The sequence below is a fragment of the Passer domesticus genome, chromosome 24 (genome assembly GCF_036417665.1).
Source record: "Passer domesticus isolate bPasDom1 chromosome 24, bPasDom1.hap1, whole genome shotgun sequence".
Taxonomy (NCBI): domain Eukaryota; kingdom Metazoa; phylum Chordata; class Aves; order Passeriformes; family Passeridae; genus Passer; species Passer domesticus.
In genome coordinates this window covers 1,820,729-1,840,362 of record NC_087497.1, presented here as the reverse complement: position 1 = coordinate 1,840,362, position 19,634 = coordinate 1,820,729, and the positions used below count along the sequence as shown (strand labels likewise).

At 50.0% G+C, this 19,634-nt stretch overlaps 1 protein-coding gene across 1 annotated transcript in view; it reads right to left on the bottom strand.

Moving 5' to 3' along the window:
• HIVEP3 (HIVEP zinc finger 3) overlaps positions 1-18,920 on the bottom strand; it is a 256,369-nt gene extending 237,449 nt beyond the window's left edge. The window contains exon 1 of the mRNA XM_064398552.1: positions 18,403-18,920. The gene's annotated coding sequence lies outside the window, so the exon portion shown is untranslated. The remainder of the gene's footprint in view (positions 1-18,402) is intronic.
• Between the last annotated feature and the right edge of the window lie 714 nt (positions 18,921-19,634).

Genomic DNA, 19,634 nt, shown 5'->3' with positions numbered 1-19,634 from the left:
GGATACCCAGATAGGATTAGGACATCCAGATAGGGTATGGAGAAGGATAACCAGATAGGATAAGGATACCCCGATAGGATTAGGGCACGCACATAGGGTATGGATAAGGATACTCAGAGAGGATAAGGATACCCAGAGAGGATAAGGATAAGGATATGGATATCCAAATAGGATAAAGACATCCAGATCTGATAAGGACATCCAGATAGGGTATGGATAAGGATATCCTGGCAGAATAAGGATATCCAGATAGGATAAGGATATCCAGACTGAGTATGGATAAGAATATCCAGACAGGTTTAGGATATCCACGTAGGATAAGTATATCCAGACAGGGTATGGATAAAGATACCCAGATAGGATAAGGATACCCAGATGGGATAAGGACATCCAGATAGGATAAGGATATCCAGGTAGGATAAGGATATTCAGACAGGACAAAGATATCCAGACTGGGTATGGATAAGGATACTCAGATTGGATAAGGATATTCAGACGGGATAAGGGTACCCAGATAGGGCATGGATTAGGATATCCACATAGGATTAAGATATTCAGATAGGATAAGGATAAGGACATCCAGATTGGATAAAGATATCCAGATAGGGTATGGATATCCAGATAGGATAGGGATATCCAGAATGAGTATGGATAAGAATATCCAGATAGGATTAGATTATCCACATAGGATAAGTATACCCAGACAGGGTATGGATAAGGATACCCAGATAGGATAAGGATATCCAGATAGGGTAAGGATAGCCAGACTGGGTATGGAAAAGGATATCCATATAGGACAAGGATACCCAGATAGGGTATGGATTAGGATATCCACAAAGGATTAAGATATTCAGATAGGATAAGAAAAAGGACATCCAGATTGGATAAAGACATCCAGATAGGGTATGGATATTCAGATAGTGTATGGATATCCAGATAGGTTAAGGATATCCAGAGTGAATATGGATAAGAATATCCAGATAGAATTAGGATATCCAGGCAGGGAATTGATAAGGATATCCAGACAAGGGAAGGACATCCAGACAGGCACAGACAGAAAGAAGCTGGTCCCACATGTGGAGAGGTAAATGCTCAGCCCCAAAACAAGAGCCACATGCCCTCAGCCAGGGATGAGCCTCTCACTTCCCAGGAAAACATGAATTGCAAACAGCTGCAGCCTCTGCTCCTGCAGTACCAGCTCTAGTTCCTCAGGGGCTATCCCAAAATAAAAGAGCAGGATTTGTGCATCCAGCCAGGGTGTGAAAGAAGCTGCTGATGGATCAGCCACGCAGGGAAAATGGGAATTAGGGCTGCAGGTCCCAGCAATCCTACAGCAATTCCGGGGAAACGACACCTGAGCCCAGCAGGGCCGGAGGAGAATTCTGCTCAGCAGGGGGAGGCGCATCCCGGGATCGCTGGGAGCCAAGGAAAACACCTGGGGTGAAAGGAGAGCCTGGGACAGACACCTGGGACAGAGCCATGGCTGGGACAGAGCCACAGCTGGGACAGACACCTGGGACAGAGCCACACCTGGGACAGACACCTGGGACAGAGCCACACCTGGGACAGAGCCACAGCTGGGACAGAGCCACACCTGGGACAGACACCTGGGACAGAGCCACACCTGGGACAGAGACACCTGGGACAGAGCCACACCTGGGACAGAGCCACAGCTGGGACAGACACCTGGGACAGAGCCACACCTGGGACAGAGCCACAGCTGGGACAGAGCCACACCTGGGACAGAGCCACACCTGGGACAGAGCCACAGCTGGGACAGACACCTGGGACAGAGCCACACCTGGGACAGAGCCACAGCTGGGACAGACACCTGGGACAGAGCCACACCTGGGACAGAGCCACAGCTGGGACAGAGCCACACCTGGGACAGACACCTGGGACAGAGCCACACCTGGGACAGAGACACCTGGGACAGAGCCACACCTGGGACAGACACCTGGGACAGAGCCACACCTGGGACAGAGCCACACCTGGGACAGACACCTGGGACAGAGCCACAGCTGGGACAGAGCCACACCTGGGACAGAGCCACAGCTGGGACAGACACCTGGGACAGAGCCACAGCTGGGACAGAGCCACACCTGGAACAGAGCCACAGCTGGGGCACACCTGTGATAGCCAGACCTGGGACAGCCACACCTGAGACAGAGCCACAGCTGGGAGGGAGCCACAGCTGGGACACACCTCTGACAGCCCCACCTGAGCCAGGGCAGGGCCTCCAGCCAGGGAGGGAGGAAAACCAAACCCCCAAACAGCTCTGTCTGAGCCAAGCACCCCCGGCACAGCCCCTCCTCAGCACCAGTGGGCACCCCTGGATTTATCCCATATTTTTATCCCGTACTTTTATTCCGTACTTTTATCCCATACTTTTCCCCCTACATTCATCCCCTATTTTTATCCCGTGTTTTTATGCCGTGTTTTTGTCCCGCGGGTCGGTTTTTGCAGCCACACTCCCGCAGCAGAGCGGAGCCGCCGGGGCTCTTTCGGGGCTGCCACACCCGGGAGCGATGCGGGATTTGCAGGAGCCCCGGCGGGGCAGGCGCGGTCCCGGCCACACCAAACCCCAAAGGCTCCACGCCCTGCAGCCACTTTTGTTTTGCAAATCGCAGCTCAGGGCGCCGAAAAATCAAAATATGAATATTTTTCCAGAGGAAAATTTTAAAAAACCTTCAGAGAAGAGTTTTGGGGAGGCCTCGCTCAGGAGAGCAGCTTGGTGCAATTTGGGGGGCAGAGCAGGAAATTAAATTTTTTAAAAATATATTAAAATTATAGAAATCATTAATAAATTATAAAAATCATTAATAAATATAATAATATAAACAGTATAATTATAATATTGTATATAACACATTATACATATAATACATATAATGTATTAATGTATATGTATACAATACATTATACATAAAATACAAATAAAATATTGTTTGTAAATATTAAAAATAAAAATAAATATAAATAATATAAATAAATATAAATTCCCACCTGGTCTGAACACACCTTTCAGCCACAACCACTTCTTCATCACCCCATGGGAATCCCCCTGTTACTATCTCTTAATAACCAATATCTCTAAAATCTTTATGGATGTTCCACCAAGAAATTCAAAATTTTTGTGCTTTCCTTTCATTCTGACTTCTACTTTGTGATATGTACACATAATTCTGCTCAGGTAGGTCATCACCTTATGAGAAAAATGAGAAAAAAATGGGAGATGATGCAGAAAAATGCTTGGAGACATTATATAATCTAAAGAAAAGGTGGTGGTGGGGTTTTTTTGTTGGTTTTTGGTGGGTTTTTTTTTTTTTGGTGCTATTTATTTTTTAAGTACTATTCTGCACTAGCAAATGCTGTCCCAAAAGGAAAGGCCAGGGGCTCGTGGGGTACCAGGAATCCTGCAGAACTTTCAGGAATAAGCAGCAATATTTGGAGTTACAGGACATGGGAGGATGTCCGAGCAGGGATGGAAAAGCAGTGGGAGGTTACAAAAAAGACACCCAGAAAATAAAAGTTTTAAAAGGAACATTTTTAATAAAAATCCACAGTTTAAAAGTTTTAAAAGGAGCATTTTTAATAAAAATCCACATTAAAAGCATATTTATGAGTATGGATGAAAAACCTTTTACTCAGAATTCGAGGTTTTCAGGGAACTGAGCTATTTTTTACTTTTACTGTTCTCTAGGAAATGTCCTGACCAAACCCACGGAATTTTATTGCTGTTCCCCTTTTCCATCCTTCCTCACAATCATGCTTTTTGTTGCCTTGTGACCCTTTCCTGTTTTGTTTCATTTTGTTATTACATTTTTTTCCTTTTTTACGCATTCTGGCTTCTTGTTCCAGTTTTATTTTATGGGAGGAACTTTCCTGGGAGCCCTGCTGCAGCGTCAGCGCTTTTCCATGAAAACTTTGGAGCAGAGCAGGAGGAGGAGGAGGGATGGAGGAGGGATGGATCCTCCTGGGATTGGTGTTCCAGCTCCTCTAGCAGCTCCCCAGGACAGCCCAGGTGTCTCCTGGAACAGCTCCACAGGTTTGGACATGGAGGAAAAGGAGTTTGGGGTGATGATGCCTCAGGTTTGAGCTTTTCTATTTTTCAGGTTCTGTGCTGCTTTAGTGTGTGGGTCTGGGATTCATATTATGGGATGGTGAGCTCTCTGCACAGAGCAGGGAGACAAAACAATTCCTGCTCCAGCTGGGCACCAAGGACAAATGATCCAAATCTCAGCCCAAGAGCACAAACACCGTGGGCTGGAGAGAGAAAAACAAGCAGGATGGGACTGCAGGGGCTGGGGCTGGAATGGGACACTGAACTGCAATGTGCACATGGAGCAGAGCTGATCCCAGGGAGAGACCCCGGCAGCGCTCGTGCATTTTGGGGCCATTTTGGTTCATCCTGGGTGCAGCCCTGGCTGGGATCTTGTGCTGCCCAAGGTGGATCCATTGAGGAAATCCTTTTAATCAATCCCTGCTTTGTTCTTTAGCTCAGTCTGGTCTCTCTCCTAGGGCAGCCTTCACAAGGCCTCAGTGATCCTGGGAATGTTCTGCCTTCCCACTTCCCTGCTCTGAGGTGTCCCTGTGCAGGCTCAGCCCCACATCCCAAACACCCTCCCCAGCTTTCCAGGGAGTCTGAAGGAGCCCTGGGGCTGCTGAGCACCCAGGGGAAGGAGGCTCTGGAGTTTTACTCCGAGCTGAGATCAATCCCTCGTTAATCCCCTCCCAAACCCTTGGCTGCCAGTGCCCTGCATCCTTCCAACCCCTCCCAGCCCCTCCTAAACCCTGACTGATTTTAGGGAGCTGCAAAGCTCCTTCCTACGCCCTGCAGCACCTGCATGGGGCTGGAGCACCCCATCCACCACAGGCTGCTCCTGAATGGAGCAGATCCCGGAATATTCCCGGCTGGAAGGGACTCACTGGGATCACCAAGCTCAGCTCTGCAGTTCAGCCCCAGGAAGGTGCAAACTGTGGGATGCCAGCACTGGAAGCAGGAAAACATCCAGGAAGGTGATGAAGAGCAGCCTGACCTGAGAGAATTCAGAGCTTGGCAGGCTGAAGGAAAGCAATTCCCTCCAAAGGAGCGCTCACCTGCGGTGTTATGAATAACAAATTCATTTATCAGGGGATTAAAATGCAGGAGCCCAGAACTTATTAAGGGCTGCACTGTGAATTACCCGAGTGAGTGATCCAGCCTGGGAATCTGGAAATTAAACTGGAAATCTCCCCTCCGTTTTCCAACCTCCCTTGCAAATTCAAACAGTTAAAATTCTATTTCCTTGGGATGTCAGAGATCCGAGTCTGTCTATTCCATGGGTACACAGGAGAGATGGGAAGGAGCTGTTCCCAATGGATGGAGATCGCAGCTCTGCTGCAGGTCAGCCCTTCCCATGAGAGCTGCCACACTTTCCCATCCATCCATGGGTGTCCATCCATCCCCAGCGTCATGGGCAGCAGGAAAAGGGGGATTCTGTCCCTCTGCCCCACTCAGGTGATTCCCAACTGCACAGCTCGGAATTCCAACATCAGCAGCACCTGGAGAGAGCCCAGAGGAACCCCCGGAGCTGCTGCAGGGCTGGAGCCCCTCTGGAGCCAGGCTGGGAGAGCTGGGGGTGCTCCCCTGCAGAGGAGAAGGCTCCAGGGAGAGCTCAGAGCCCTGGCAGGGCCTGAAGGGGCTCCAGGAGAGCTGCAGAGGGACTGGGGACAAGGATGGAGGGACAGGACACAGGGAATGGCTGCCACTGCCAGAGGGCAGCCATGGATGGGATCTTGGGAATTGGGAATTGTTCCCTGGCAGGGTGGGGAGGGGCTGGGCTGGAATTGCCAGAGCAGCTGTGGCTGCCCCTGGATCCCTGGCAGTGCCCAAGGCCAGGCTGGACACTGGGGCTGGGAGCACCTGGGACAGTGGGAGGGCACCTGTCCCATGGCAGGGCTGGAATGGGATCAGCTGTAAAGTCTCTTCAATCCCAAACTTTTTGTATTTCCATGATTTTCCCCTCCCGTTCACCTGGGTCTGTCCCAATGCAGGAACGGAGCAGACACCTTCAGCTCAATTTTGGATTTTAAGCACCATCTCAAACCCCTCCTGCTCCAGCATCAATTTCCTTTCCCAGGGTGCTCCCAATAAACACAAATCCCACACCACCAAAACCAGGAGTGGGACTGGGGGAAAATCCCAGCCCAGGCTGGTTCTATGTCCCGGGAGCTGCAGTTTGGATGAGGGGGAGCAGAAATTTCCAGGAGATAAACCCCATCACAGATTCCAGCAGGAATTCTCCATGGTACAAATCCTATCCCAGAGTCCAAATTCCATCCCAGAGTCCAGCAGGAGTTCCAAGGGGTAAAAATTCCATCCCAGATTCCAGCAGGAATTTCCAGGGATACAAATCCCATCCCAGAGTCTAAATCCCATCCCAGAGTCCAAATCCCAGCCCAGATTCCAGCAGGAATTCCCTGGGGTACCAATCCCATCCCAGATTCCAGCAGGAATTTCCCCGAGGATAAATCCCATCCCACATTCAAGCAGCAGGAAAATGCCTGAGCTCCTTTTCCCAGCTGAGAAATTCCAAGTGGAAATTTTCCCTGATGGTTTTTCCTTTCAGCTTTGGGGGATTTTATCTCCTGGAGAAAATATTCCAGGGGCTGCTGCTCCATCAGCTCCCAGAAATTGCCTCTGTGGGAATAACTCAGCTCTCCAGGTGAGTGAAACTCCTTCTGATTTAATTCAGGAATAAACCAAACTCTTCAAATTTCTGAGCCTGAATTAATCCTGATTTTCCATCTCCAAAAAATGGGAGGATCAGACCCCACAGGGGGAATGTGGAGTGAGGAGCGGGCAGAAATCCCTTCAGTCTGGACTCCTTCCCCCATTTATTCCCATTTTTAATGAGGTTTAATTAAGGCACCACATTGAAGGTGGGATTTTCAAAGCTCTAAAAGTGGTTTAGGAGAATCCAGACTGCACAGGGCAGCCCAGCTGCTGAAAATCCTCACCTGGTGGAACAAAATCCAACTTTTCCTGCAAATCAGCTGCAGATTTATCCAAATAACCCAAAGGTCAAGGAATGATCCTGAGCTGAGCACGAGGGCAGGGTTAAGGTCACAAATTCAGATTTTCCTGCCATGTTTACAGTCAAACTGTCAAACAAACATCCAAAATGTAAAAAGAAATCCCAAAATTCCCTGATTTTCTGTCTCCCACCAGGAGTGGCTGGGCAGAGTCACCCAGTGGTGACAACAAAATCACCCAAATCAAATAATCAACCAAATCTGGCCAAATTCTCCCCTAGAGCTGCAGATCTCTTTAAGGTATTTAAGATAATCTAAGTCTTTCTATTGGCACAAGCTGTTTAAAATGATCTCAGGCTTTAGCTGGGTTTAAGCTGCTTATGCAGCTTTAAGGGTTTTAAAAGGGTTTAGCCTGGGAAAAACCCATTTCCCAAAAAGCAGAGTGGGGTTGTTGGGTGGGAGCTTGGCTCTGCCATTTTGTGGGGTTTGGAATGGGGAAAAACATCCAGGAATCAAATATTTGACTTAAAGTCAGAGTTAGTCAGGATCAAAGAACAAATACTGAGCTTAGAGAGGATTTGGGCTGGCCTAAGTGGGAGAGGAGTGGCAGAACAGAGGCAAAACACCAAGAGCTCACTTAAAAAAGAAAGGAATCCCATTTAAAAATTGCTCAAAAACTTAATCCAACAATTCCACCTTGTTAAGAAGGCAAAATTCCAGTACATAAACCCAAGGAATTCCAAATAAATCCCATCCCAGAGTCCAACAGGAATTCCCCTGGGGATAAATCCCATCCCAGAGTCCAGCAGGAATTCCCAGGGGTACAAACCCCATCCCAGATTCCAGCAGGAATTCTCCGGGGATAAATCCCAAAAGAAATTCTACTTGCCTCTCCTCCTTCCCAGTTTTTAATCCCCAAAACACAGCATCACTTCTCGTGCATTTTTTAAGGATTCCAGCCCAAAGTGGAGATCTGAAATCAAGGTGGAAAAGCTCAAACCAGACCCCACTAATGACACAGGCACTGCTTGGAACAAAACCTGCCTGTTCCAGGGGGTCCTGGCGCAGAAAAGGGCCAGGAAGGACATTCCAGGATGGAATCCTCCCCACTCAGGTGGAATTTTTGTCAGGACCATGCACAAACCCCCTGCTGCTTCCAACTTTCCACCCTGCTGAGCTGCACAGTTCACAGACTCAAGAGAATTTTGATTTTTCAGGGCCTTCCTGGCAGTTACCAAACATCCCCCAAGACCCCAGGGCATATTTTCCCAGGATTTCTGTGCTCTGTGTCCTGCTGAGCCCTGGGGGACACAGAAAGGGGGATCTGCCTCTGGAATGTCAGATGTGACACTGGAAGGGAGGTTTGGAGTCCCCACCCCTACAGGTGCCCAAGGAACACCTGGATGTTGCTCTGGGCTGGTGGCAAAGTGGGGATTTATGGTCCTGGGGGGCTTTTCAACCTCAGTGATCCCAAAATTCCATCCTAAGGAGCTGTAAGGGCTAAACCTGCTCCCGAGCTTGGGCTCAGCCCAAAGCTTTGATCCCACCCCTCCTGTGGGACGAGGACAAAGCGGGGCCTGGAGTCCCAAAGCAGGGGCAGAGTCAGAGCCCTGGGGAGCCTGAATTCCATCCTGAAACCCTGGGAAATCAGGAAAACGCTCCTGGCTGTGGGTGCACCTTTTACCAGCAGTGCCCACACCACATTTCATTCATTTGGCTCCTCAGAACACTGAAATTTCCCATTTTCCTGGGGAAGAGATGGTCCCATCCCTCCCTCATTGAACTTCCATCCTTCCCTCCCTGAATTCCCATCCCAAAACACTGCAAAATCAGGGAAACGCTCCTGGCTGAGGGCAACACCTTTCCCCAACACATTTAATTCCTTTAGCCCTTGGAACACAGAAATTCCCAGTTTCCTGGGAAGGGACAGTCCCATCCCTCCCGCCTTGAATTCCCATCCCAAAACCCTGGGTAATCAGGAAAACACTCCTGGCTGTGGGTGCACCTTTTATCAACAGTGGCAACATCATAATTAATTCCTTTTAGCTCCTCAGAACACTGAAAATTCCAGCTTTCCTGGGGAGGGAATGGTCCCATCCTTCCCTCATTGAACTTCCACCCCTCCCTCCCTCAATTCCCATCCCAAACCCTGGAAAATCAGGGAAACTGAGGGCTCCTGGTTGAGGGTTCACCTTTTATTAACGCATTTAGTTCCCTTTAGTCCTTAGAGCACTGGAATTCCCAGTTTCCTGGGAAGGGATGGACCCAAACCCTCACTCCCTAAAATTCCATCCCTCCCTCCCTGAATTCCCATCCCAAAACACTGCAAAATCAGGGGAACCTCCTGGCAGAGGGTTCACCTTTTACCAACACATTTAATTCCCTTCAGCCCTTAGGGCACTGAAATTCCCAGTCTCTCTGGAAAGGGACGGTCCCATCCCTCCCTCCCTAAAATTCCCTTCCTTTCTCCCTGAATTTCCATCCCCCCCTCGTTGAATTCCCATCTCTAAACACTGCAAAATCAAGGAAACTGCAAAATCCTGGCTGAGCGCAACACCTTTCCCCCACACATTTAATTCCCTTTAGCCCTTAAAGCACCCCAATTTCCAGTTTCCCTGGGTTGGGGACGGTCCCATCCCTCCCTCCCTCCCACCCTGCAGCAAACGGATGCAAACTGGGACAAAGAACCTTTTTTCCCCCTTTTTTTGGGCTCTCAGCGCAGCAGAGCCCCGCTCTGCTCTCATTTACACAAAGATAAAGGCAGCGCATCTGGCCGTGTGGCAGAAGTCTTTAATTACACGCCGGAGCTTATCTTAAATATCTATTTATTGCCACGAGATTGCAGCTTCGCCGATCAACAGCCCGCAGACAAAGGGAGGTTGTGATTGCACATTCAACCTCCAGCTCTTATTCCCACTCTGGAATGCTTCACTTCGCAACTTTCTGGGATATTCGCATCCTCTCCCCCCTCCTCCACCTTTGCTCCCCACTGCCGAGTTCATTTTAGGGTTTTTCAGCCCGGAAAGTTGGTCCATAATGAAGATTTTTATGGGTTTTTATGCTAAAATGCAGTTTTGAGCTGGGGGTGGGCTCCTGCAGACAGGTCAAGGCCCTGAGCAGCTTTTACAGTAGCAAAATCCAAATGGATTGAGGAAAAAGATGGATAAATACAGACAGAAATAGCAACAGGAGCAACAGGAACCTGGTATGGGCAGGGAGCTGGGAAATCACCCTTGGAATTCTCAGTTTTGTTCAGAACAGGCTGCTCAGGGAAGGGTTCAGGCCTTAAAATGCACCCAAATCCCAAAATAAAGCTGGGATAACGATGGATACAGGGCTAATTGCAGCTTCCTTGTGTTCCTCCTGATCTAGATATTATCCTACAATTTGGAAAATCTCCCCAAGGGATAAAATCCCACCAGGAGCAGCACTGGAAAGTGCTCAGGCCAGGAGCTGATTGGCCCAGGAGCGTCCAGGCTCCCAAAATTCCTGCATCCCAAAACTCCTGCAAAAGGAGGGGCAAAAGGAATATCAGCCCTGCCTCCCATTCTCAGAGTTTTTGTGCAGTTTTATCCCATTTTGCTGCATTCCTGCACCCTGGAGGGGCTGAATTCCAGCTGGATTCGATATTTTGGGAATTCGGGCACTTCCTGGAGGCTGCCCAGGTGAGTTTTCCAGGACTCCTTTGAGTTCTGAGGTTAATCCCATTATCCTAAGGCCTGTTACTGATATTCTCCAGCCTTGGGATGTTGGAATTGGAGCGTGGAATTACAAGAGGAGGGAAAGGAGCTGTTCCTGCAGCCCCCCATGGCACTGGGTCCCAAAGAACTGGCACTTGCAGCTCCAGGGTCACACAAACCCCACAGTAACCCCATACAAGTGGCATTTCCTACTCTGGTGCCACACAAACCCCACACAAGTGGCATTTCCTGTTCTAGTCCCACATAAATCCCATACAAATGGGTTTTATTATATTCCCTGCTCTGGTGCCACATAAACCCCACAGAACTGGCATTTGCGGCCCTGGTGCCATACAAATCCCACATAAACCCCACACAAACCCCATAAAAATGGCATTTCCTGCTCTGGTCCCACACAAACCAAGTCCCACAGAACTGGCATTTGCTGCTCTGGTCCCACAAAGGCTCAAAACTGCATTTTAGCATAAAAACCCCACACAAGTGGCATTTCTTCCTCTAGACCCACACAAACCCCATACAAATGGCATTTGCAGCCCTCGTGGCACACAAACCCCACAGAGCTGGCATTTGCAGCCCTGCGGTCACCCAAACCCCACAAAAACCCCACACAAATCCCACAGAAGTGGCATTTGAAGTTCTGGTCGCAGTCAAACCCCACACAAATGGCATTTGCAGCTCTGATTCCAAACAAACCCCACACAAACCCCACTCAAATCCCATACAAACCCCATACAAGTGGTATTTGGGGCCTTTGGTGCCACACAAACCCCACACAAATCGAATTTCTTGTTATAGCCGCACATAAATCCCACACAAATGGCATTTGTTACTCTGATCCCACATAAATCCCACACAAACCCCACTCAGAACCCACTCAAACCCCACAGAACTGGCATTTGCAGCCCTGGGGTCATTCAAACCCCACACAAACCCCACTCCAACCCACACAAACCCCACTCAAACGGTATTTGGGGCCTTTGGTACTGCACAAACCCCACACAAATGTAATTTCCTGTTCTAGTCCCACATAAATCCCATACAAATGGCATTTGTTACTCTGATCCCACATAAACCCCACACAAATGGCATTTGCAGCTCTATTCCCACTCAAACCCCACAGAAACCCCACAGAACTGGCATCTCCTGCAGAGGTGCCAAGGAGGATCAGCCCAGGGACATTTTCCCCTCATAGGCAAACCCAAACCAAACCCCAAGGTTCCTTCTTCTCCTGCCCCAAAGACAGAAACCCTGGGGAGCATCTCCCATCCTTCCCCAGGGAAATCTGTATCTGGATTCCCTTCAGGGATGGGGGAACAAAAACAATTCCCCTTCTGCAATTTAGGAACAAAACTTCCAATAGGATTTTTGCCTCCAGCTCCTCCTGACCCCACAAAGACAAATTAAATCCCACTAATGATGGATCCAGCTTAATTAGGAGTGAAATAATTTCATTTTTACCCCCTCTGAGACGCACCTTTTGCTCTCACCATCAACCTAAACAGGTTCAACACCCCAAAAATGCCAATTTATTTGGCTAAAACAGCAATATCTTTATAATTACCTGATTTATTTGTTTAAACTTGCAGTTCTTGCTCTCCTGTCCCCCCCATGCCCTCCCTCTAACCCATAAATATTTTCCTTCCTCCCCCTTCCAGCTACCACATTTTTGTTATTCCCTGCACAGAATTCCTCTCCAATTAATTAATCCAAGTTATAATCAATCAAATATCACCATGTGGTTTTGGGGACATTCCTGCTGCACAGGAGAATTCCTTCCTTGCCCCAAATTCCCTGCAGCAAGGAGGTTTTTGGGTTTGTTTTTTTTTCAGGAAAAATCCAGCCAAACTGCTTTGGAGCAGCCCTTCAAAACAAAACAAGTTGTTTGTCTCGGCAATTTGCACTCTCCCATGAAATTCCCTCTGATGCCAGAAGTGCAGGAAACAAAAAAATTCAAAATATGAGCCCAAGCTACCAAAACTGGGGTGAAAGGAAGATCCCTGCAAATGCAGGGACTCTGAAAAGCAACACAGAGGCAGGTAAAGGATGAGAGAGATAAGGATAAATTTATTTTTGTGGATTAAAACACAAAAGGGAATTGGCTGGAGAGGGCTGGAAATGCTGGGATGTTTTGGGGGGATAGATGGGGGTTATAGGGATTGGGTTACAGCCCTTCCCAAGAACCTGCTCTTCTGCACATAAAATTCCATCTAAAATCCAATTTTGGTTATTTCAGACCTCCCGGACCTTTTGTTTGGATTGGACTCGATGTCCTTGAAGGTCTCTTCCTACCTGGTCATTCTGTAAACTCTGTGGATTTTCCAATCCATCCACCAGGAACAAATCCATGCAGGAACACCCATGGGATTATAAAATCTGCTTTAGCTCTCAAGGCAGCTAAAAAATCAGCAGGGAAGTTTTGTTTGGATCTGAAGTGCTTTTCCAAGGCCCCTGAGCTCACCCCTGACATCGCCACGAGCTTTTCTCATCCCTCCTTTACTCAATGCTCAGTTCTGGGCTTGCTGATCCCAGAGCATCCCTGCTTACATCAGGATTTGCTCACTGCTGCTTCCTGCAGCCCCCAAATCCTATCCCTGAGGCAGCGTCAGCCCCAGAGCCTTCCCCCAGGGAGGCAGGAGATGATCCAGCCATCCATGGGCATGTCCTCCCCTGGATGTTGTTGTCTCAGCTCCTTCCCAAGGTCCCACAGGGAGAGAAGATTGTGCAGCACAGAAATCTGGGCTGCTCCAGGACAGGGAATTCCACTGGAAGGGGTGAAATCCCATGGGATCCTCCAGTGGCAGGAGATGATTCAGCCATCCGTAGGTATCTCCTCCACCAGATTTTATTGTCCCAGCTCCTTCCCAAGCTGCCATCTGTGAGGAACAGATTCTGCAGCACTGAAATCCAGGCTCCTCCAGGGGTGAATCCCATGGGATCCTCCTGTGGGATCCTCCTGTGGCAGGAGATGATCCAGCCATCCATGGGTGTCTCCTCCCTGGATTTTATTGCCCCAGCTCCTTCCCAAGGTCCCACAGAGCAGCCAGGGAGGGACAGATTGTGCAGAACTGACATCTGGGCTGTTTCAGGACTGGGAATTCCACTGGAATCCCATGGGATCCCTGTGGGATTCTCCTCTCCCAGCTGCAGGGAGTGGGGTCAGGGCCTCGTGGGACACAGCAGCACGGCCAGGCTGGGAGCAGCTCCTGGGGACCATCCCAGCAGCAATTCCTGGGGCTCCCTGGGGATTCCAGCAGCATCCCAGAGCCCCACGAGAGCCCAAACTGCCCCAGCCTGGTTAAATGACCCCATTATTCCATTTCAGGTGTGACATTCCCCTTGAAACAGCCCCAATCCCCCTGGGCACTCACAGCCCTGGGGCTTCTCCACCCCCATTTGGCTCCACAGCAAAATGTGCTTCCCCTACAGCATTTTCCAGAGCCTGCCCAGCAAATAATGATCTAAAATGAAAAAAACAACCCCAAACCCTAGCGAGTGCTGCTGTCTGCAGTTGGGGCTTAGAGTCAGAACTTATTATTTGTATTTTCAATCTGCCAGGGACTCCCACTGAGAGCTCAGCCAGGAGGCTCCCCCTCCTCCCTCCTCCCCGTTTCCCACACAGGAGGAAAAGTAAAGATGCAGAAAGGTTAAAAAGGAACAAAAAAGGCCACGCTGGTCCCCCCCGCTACAGCAGCAAGAGCAAATCCCTGACTTAGGGAGCTGCAACGTTTCCATTCTTGGCATGAAAAAGTTTCAGAACTTTTTAAAGAGCTAAAGGGAGAGATGTGGCCTGTGGATCCTGAGAGCCCTGCTGCAGGAAGGGCAGGAATGTGGTGAAAATGTGTAAACATGGGCCAAAAATATGTGTAAATATGGGTCAGCAATATGGGTAAATATGGATCGAGAGTATGGGTAAATATGGGTCAGGAATAGGGGTAAAAATGGGTAAATATGGGTCCAAATATGGGTAAAGATGGGAAAATATGGGTCAGGAATATGGGTAAAAATGGGCAAATATGGGTCAAGGGTATGGGTAAAAATGGGTTCAAAATATGGGTCAAGAATATGGGTAGATATGGGTAAATATGGTCAGGAATATGGAGAAATATGTGTAGATATGGGTCAGGAATAGGGGAAAATATGGGTAAAAATGGGTCAAGACTATGGGCAAATATGGGTCCAAAATATGGCCAAATATGGGTAGCAAGCACCAGACCTCTAACTTATTTTGGAAAATCCTCTTCAGGTATTACCATACAGCTTTAAACAGAAATAAATCAGGGAGCTGGGCTCACCATTCCCATACTACCCCACATTATTCCCAAGCTATCCCACGTTATTCCTGTGCTATCCCACATTATTCCCGTGCTATCCCAGATTGTTCCTATAATATCCCAGATTATTCCTATAATAACGTGCTATCCCATGTTATTCCTATGCTGTCCCATGTTATCCCACATTATCCCCATGCTGTGCCACATTATTTCCAGTTTGTCCCACATTATCCCCATGTTATCCCATATTATTCCTGTGCTATGCCATGTTATTCCCATGCTACTCCATGTTATCCATCTGCATGAACTGAGCCAGGAGCAGAGACTGAGCAGACATTGAGAAAAAAATAGGTTTTTAACCCCAAACTAATGCAGAACAGTTTGTGCTCCCACCAGCACCGGGCAGACAGATTCCCCCACTGCCGGCCCTATTAAAATGTGGGGTTTAGGTTAGTGGGGAGTTCCTGTTCTCCTATTCATCCCTCCTTCACCAGCTCCACACCCTGAGCGCAGAGAAAATTCTGGGAATTTTGTCCAGGTGGAAATGCAGGATTAGAGTGCACCTGAGGAGGAGGAGGAGGGGGAGGAGGAGGAGCAGGAAGAGGCCGTTCAGCACTCTGACCTCGGCTCCTCCAGGGCTCCATAAAACCCTTTGGCCCATCAGCCGCTCTCTGAATTCCCAGGAAATCTCCCCATTCCCATGGAACAGCCACAGCCATTCCCAGGAACAGCCAAGATGCTGGAGAGACCTTTGGAGGCCCCAGCTTGGTGTGCTGTGGGTGTTTACAGGAGTTTTACGACTCTTTCAAGGAAAATAATGACCAGAATCCTTTCCAGTGCCAGATGAGCTGGGCTGCAGTGCCTGGGACAAAACCAGTTTTATTTCTCTTTCTCAGTGGGGGTGGAACTATAAAAGTCATGGGGATGCAGGGTCACAAATTCCCACTGGTCCTCCGATGTCACAGAGACCTCAGAGCAGCTCCTGGCAGGACTCAGGTGCCACCACCTCTGCTCAGCAGCACCCTGGGACTAAAACAGCTTCATTTTCGTTTCTCAGGAAGAATGAAATTATAAAAAACATAAAGATGCAGGGCCACCAAGTCTCACTGGTCCTCAGTTTTCACAGAGGCCTCAGAGCAGCTCCTGGCAGGGCTGAGGTGCCACCACCTGCACTGGGAGCTCTGGGACAAACCCCACTGCGTCCTGCCCCAATGGCTGGACCAGTGTTCGGGTTGTGCACAAAGATGTTCATGGCCCTAGAGGCAGCACAGGAACCAAAACTTGACATAGGAGACACTTTAATAGGGAAAACATCAACTTCCATAGGGGAAACACCACCTTCCATAGGGGGAACACCACCTTCCATAGGGGGAACACCTCCACAGGGAAAACACCAATGTTCATAGGAGAAATACCAACGTCCATAGGGGAAACACCACCTCCCACAGCGGAAACACCAACTTCCATAGGGGAAATGCCACCTCCCATAAGGAAAACATCTCCATAGGGATAACACCACCTCCCACAGGAAGAACACCTTCCATCCTTTCCCCCTCAGCCACCACTTCTTCTCATCCCAAAGGTTTCCCTGAGCAGAGCGAGTGCTGGGCGTGGGGAGGAGCAGCACACGGCACTGCTGGGACAGATCCGAGCGCTCCAGCTGAGCCAGCGGGGGAGGGAATAAAGCCAGACCCCCCCCCCCCCCCCCATGTTCTGGTACAGCTCAGAGGATTTGCAATCTCCAAAAGAAAATATTTTAAAAAGTAGCATTGGGCAAACTCCGTTACTGGCACGGCGAGAAGTGAATCCTGCAGGAGCAGCAGCTGTCTCGGCACAGGGAACACAAGGTTTTGGGGAAAATCCATGTTCTCACATCCCAAAGCCCGAGGCTGGGGCTTTCCAGCAGCCACCAGCACCTGGATTTGTCTTTTAGAGCAGCAGGGCAGGGGACATGCGGTGCTGCCAGCCCTTACCCAGCCCAAACCTGGAGGAGAGGAAGATTCCCATCCTGCTGCCTCCAGAACACATTTTAATCCTATTTTCCTGCACACACACCCCATATCAAATTCTTAATTAAAAATCATCTGCTTTTGGAATGGGGGAGAGATGGACAGACCAGGCTGCACATTGAGTTTTGGGGACTTTTCCTCTGTCAGGTCAGACATTCCCAAGTTCTCTCTGGAGGAAGCTTCAAGGGGCTGTTTATATAAAATAAATATTTTGTTTCACGTGCTGCCCACCCTCAACTCGCACAGCTCATCAGGGGAAACTTTTCTTGCAGATCCTTTCCTGAATGCTCAGGCAAAACCCCTGCAAATATCCTGCGCGCACAGCCAGAACAGAAATATGTAACACTTAAACATGCCGAAATATAAACACAAACTTCCAGACAAAGGGCTAATCCCTGCCCTAGGAGGCTCCCACAGCCAGAGGAGCTGGATCATCCCAAGGAGGGCTGGATTTGGCCCTTGGAGAGGCCACTGCAGTCGCTGCTGCAAGCCCGGGCTTGGGAACACGGCACAAAACCCGGCCAGAGCCGCGGGCAGGTACCGCAAGGGGCTGCGGATGCCTCCACCTGCCTCCGACACCGGGAAAAACTCGGGCTTCCCAAAGGACAAACCCCGCAGGCTGATCCCCGAATGCCACAGCCAAATAAAACCAAGCAGGAGGAGGAAAAAAACACCCAACCGCAGCGCTTTGTGCAGGGATCCAGCCACCAGCAGGGACCTCGCTGCTGAAACGAGCCTTGGAACCTTATTTTATTTGTTCAGTGCGGGTATTTCTCTCGGCGCTGGCAGCGGCTGGGAAGGGATGGAAGCGGGCAGGCCCCGGGCTCCGGCTCCGGCGGGGCCCCGGAGGACGCGGCTGTCCCCGGAGCAACACGTCCCCGAGCCCGTGTCCCTCCGCACGCCCCTGGCCGGCTGGCACGTCCCTGTCACACCCCGCGATCGCCTCCCACCGCCCCCAGCGCTGCCTCCCACCAGCCAGCGCCAATTCATCGCCTCCTCCTCCTCCTCCTCCTCCTCCTCCCCGCACGGTGGGAGAAAATGAAGTTGCTGTCAAGCGACGATAAATTCATGCGACAGCCAGGGCTAATTAAGCGGCAAAGTAGCTGCGAGCGTGGCGGGGCCGCGGCTCCGGGCTGGGCTCGGTGACAGCGCCGGGCTCGCCGCGGGCTCGGGGCGCTCGCCCAGCGCCCAGGTGGCCGCGGCCACCCCCGGTGGGGACGCGGGGACGCGGGCTGGGGACGCCAAGCTGGCACCTTTGGGGGGGAAAAATGGAATCTGGCCGGCCGGCTGGGCACCCGCAGCCAGCCAGGGAGGGAGGGAAGGAAGGAAGGGCGAGAAAAAAATCCCAAAGATCCACGCAGAGAACAACAGCAAAAAAATAGCGACAAAAGCCCCCGTGCCTACCTTTGCCGGGGGCCAGCGGGCAGATCCCGGAGCGCTTGGGGTCGGTGGCTGTTCCCTTCTTTATGAAATGTTCGGCTCAGCCGGTGCTATTTGCATTCTTTCATTAGCACCTGTTTCAAGTAAGGAAGGAGAAAGCTCATTGCGAGATCAGCTTCCTCTCCGAATAAATTATTTAAAAAATAATAAAAAAAAAATAGACAGACGCACGCTGCCAAATAATAATAACGCTAATAAAAATAAAAAAAAAATACCACATGGATATTAAAGCCCAAAGTAGGCAGTTTAATAATGGGAGGTCTTGCAGGTTGTGAGCATGCTCCAGCCGGAACAAATCCTTCCTCTGTTATTCCTCTGAATAAAAATAAACCACGATCAAGAAACCCAAACGGAAGCTTCCTCCTAGAATCCCTGCTGCTGAAAAATATGTAATAAATTCAGCCCGAAGACGCAGACTCTAATCAGCAGCTGTTTTCTGGATCCAAAGCCAGCCAAAGCCTCTCTTGTCTTTTCCCACTATGAGTCGAGGCCTTTTTGAAAAGGGTTTTAACCTTTTAAAGACACAGCGCACCAATTATCACTTCTGGAGGACTGTCACTCACGGCGCAGGGAAATTAATAAAGCGACAGCGGTGGCACAGTCGGAGCACGGGGAGGTGTGGTTTGCCCTCCCAGGGTTGCCTCGGGAATATTATTGTATGATTATTATTTTTAATCGGACCCCCTCCCCTTCGGGGAAATAATAATAATAATAAAAGTGCAAACTCGCCAGCCGGCTCTGGGATAAATGCAAAGTCATTATAAAAAGGAGCAGCTGCTGGATGCCATTCCCGGAGTTCTGCCGTGGCTCCTTAGTGGGGTTAAATTTGTTGCGAGTGAATTTTTCGGGATTAACAGCTTCCAGCCCGGCCGGAGCTGGGAGAGGGTTAACGCCAGGCACAGAGCAGCTCTGTCAAGTGCTTCCCATCAAACTGAGGACCAGGCTGCGAAGTTTGAACCGAGCGGCTCTGGCACAGCAACACCGCGTCCTTCCAGGGCTGGCATTCCGGGTTTTTACCAAACCTGATCGAACCCCCCCAAAAAAAGTTCATCCCTCCGCTAAGCAGCGCCGGTGGCCCCGTGTGTGGCACAGCTCGCCGGGGACAGCGCCGAGCCACCAGCTCTGGAGGGGGACAGGACAGATCCCCCCAAAGCTGCGCGTCCCCAGGCCCCAGGGCAGCGTCCCCCGGCCGTGGT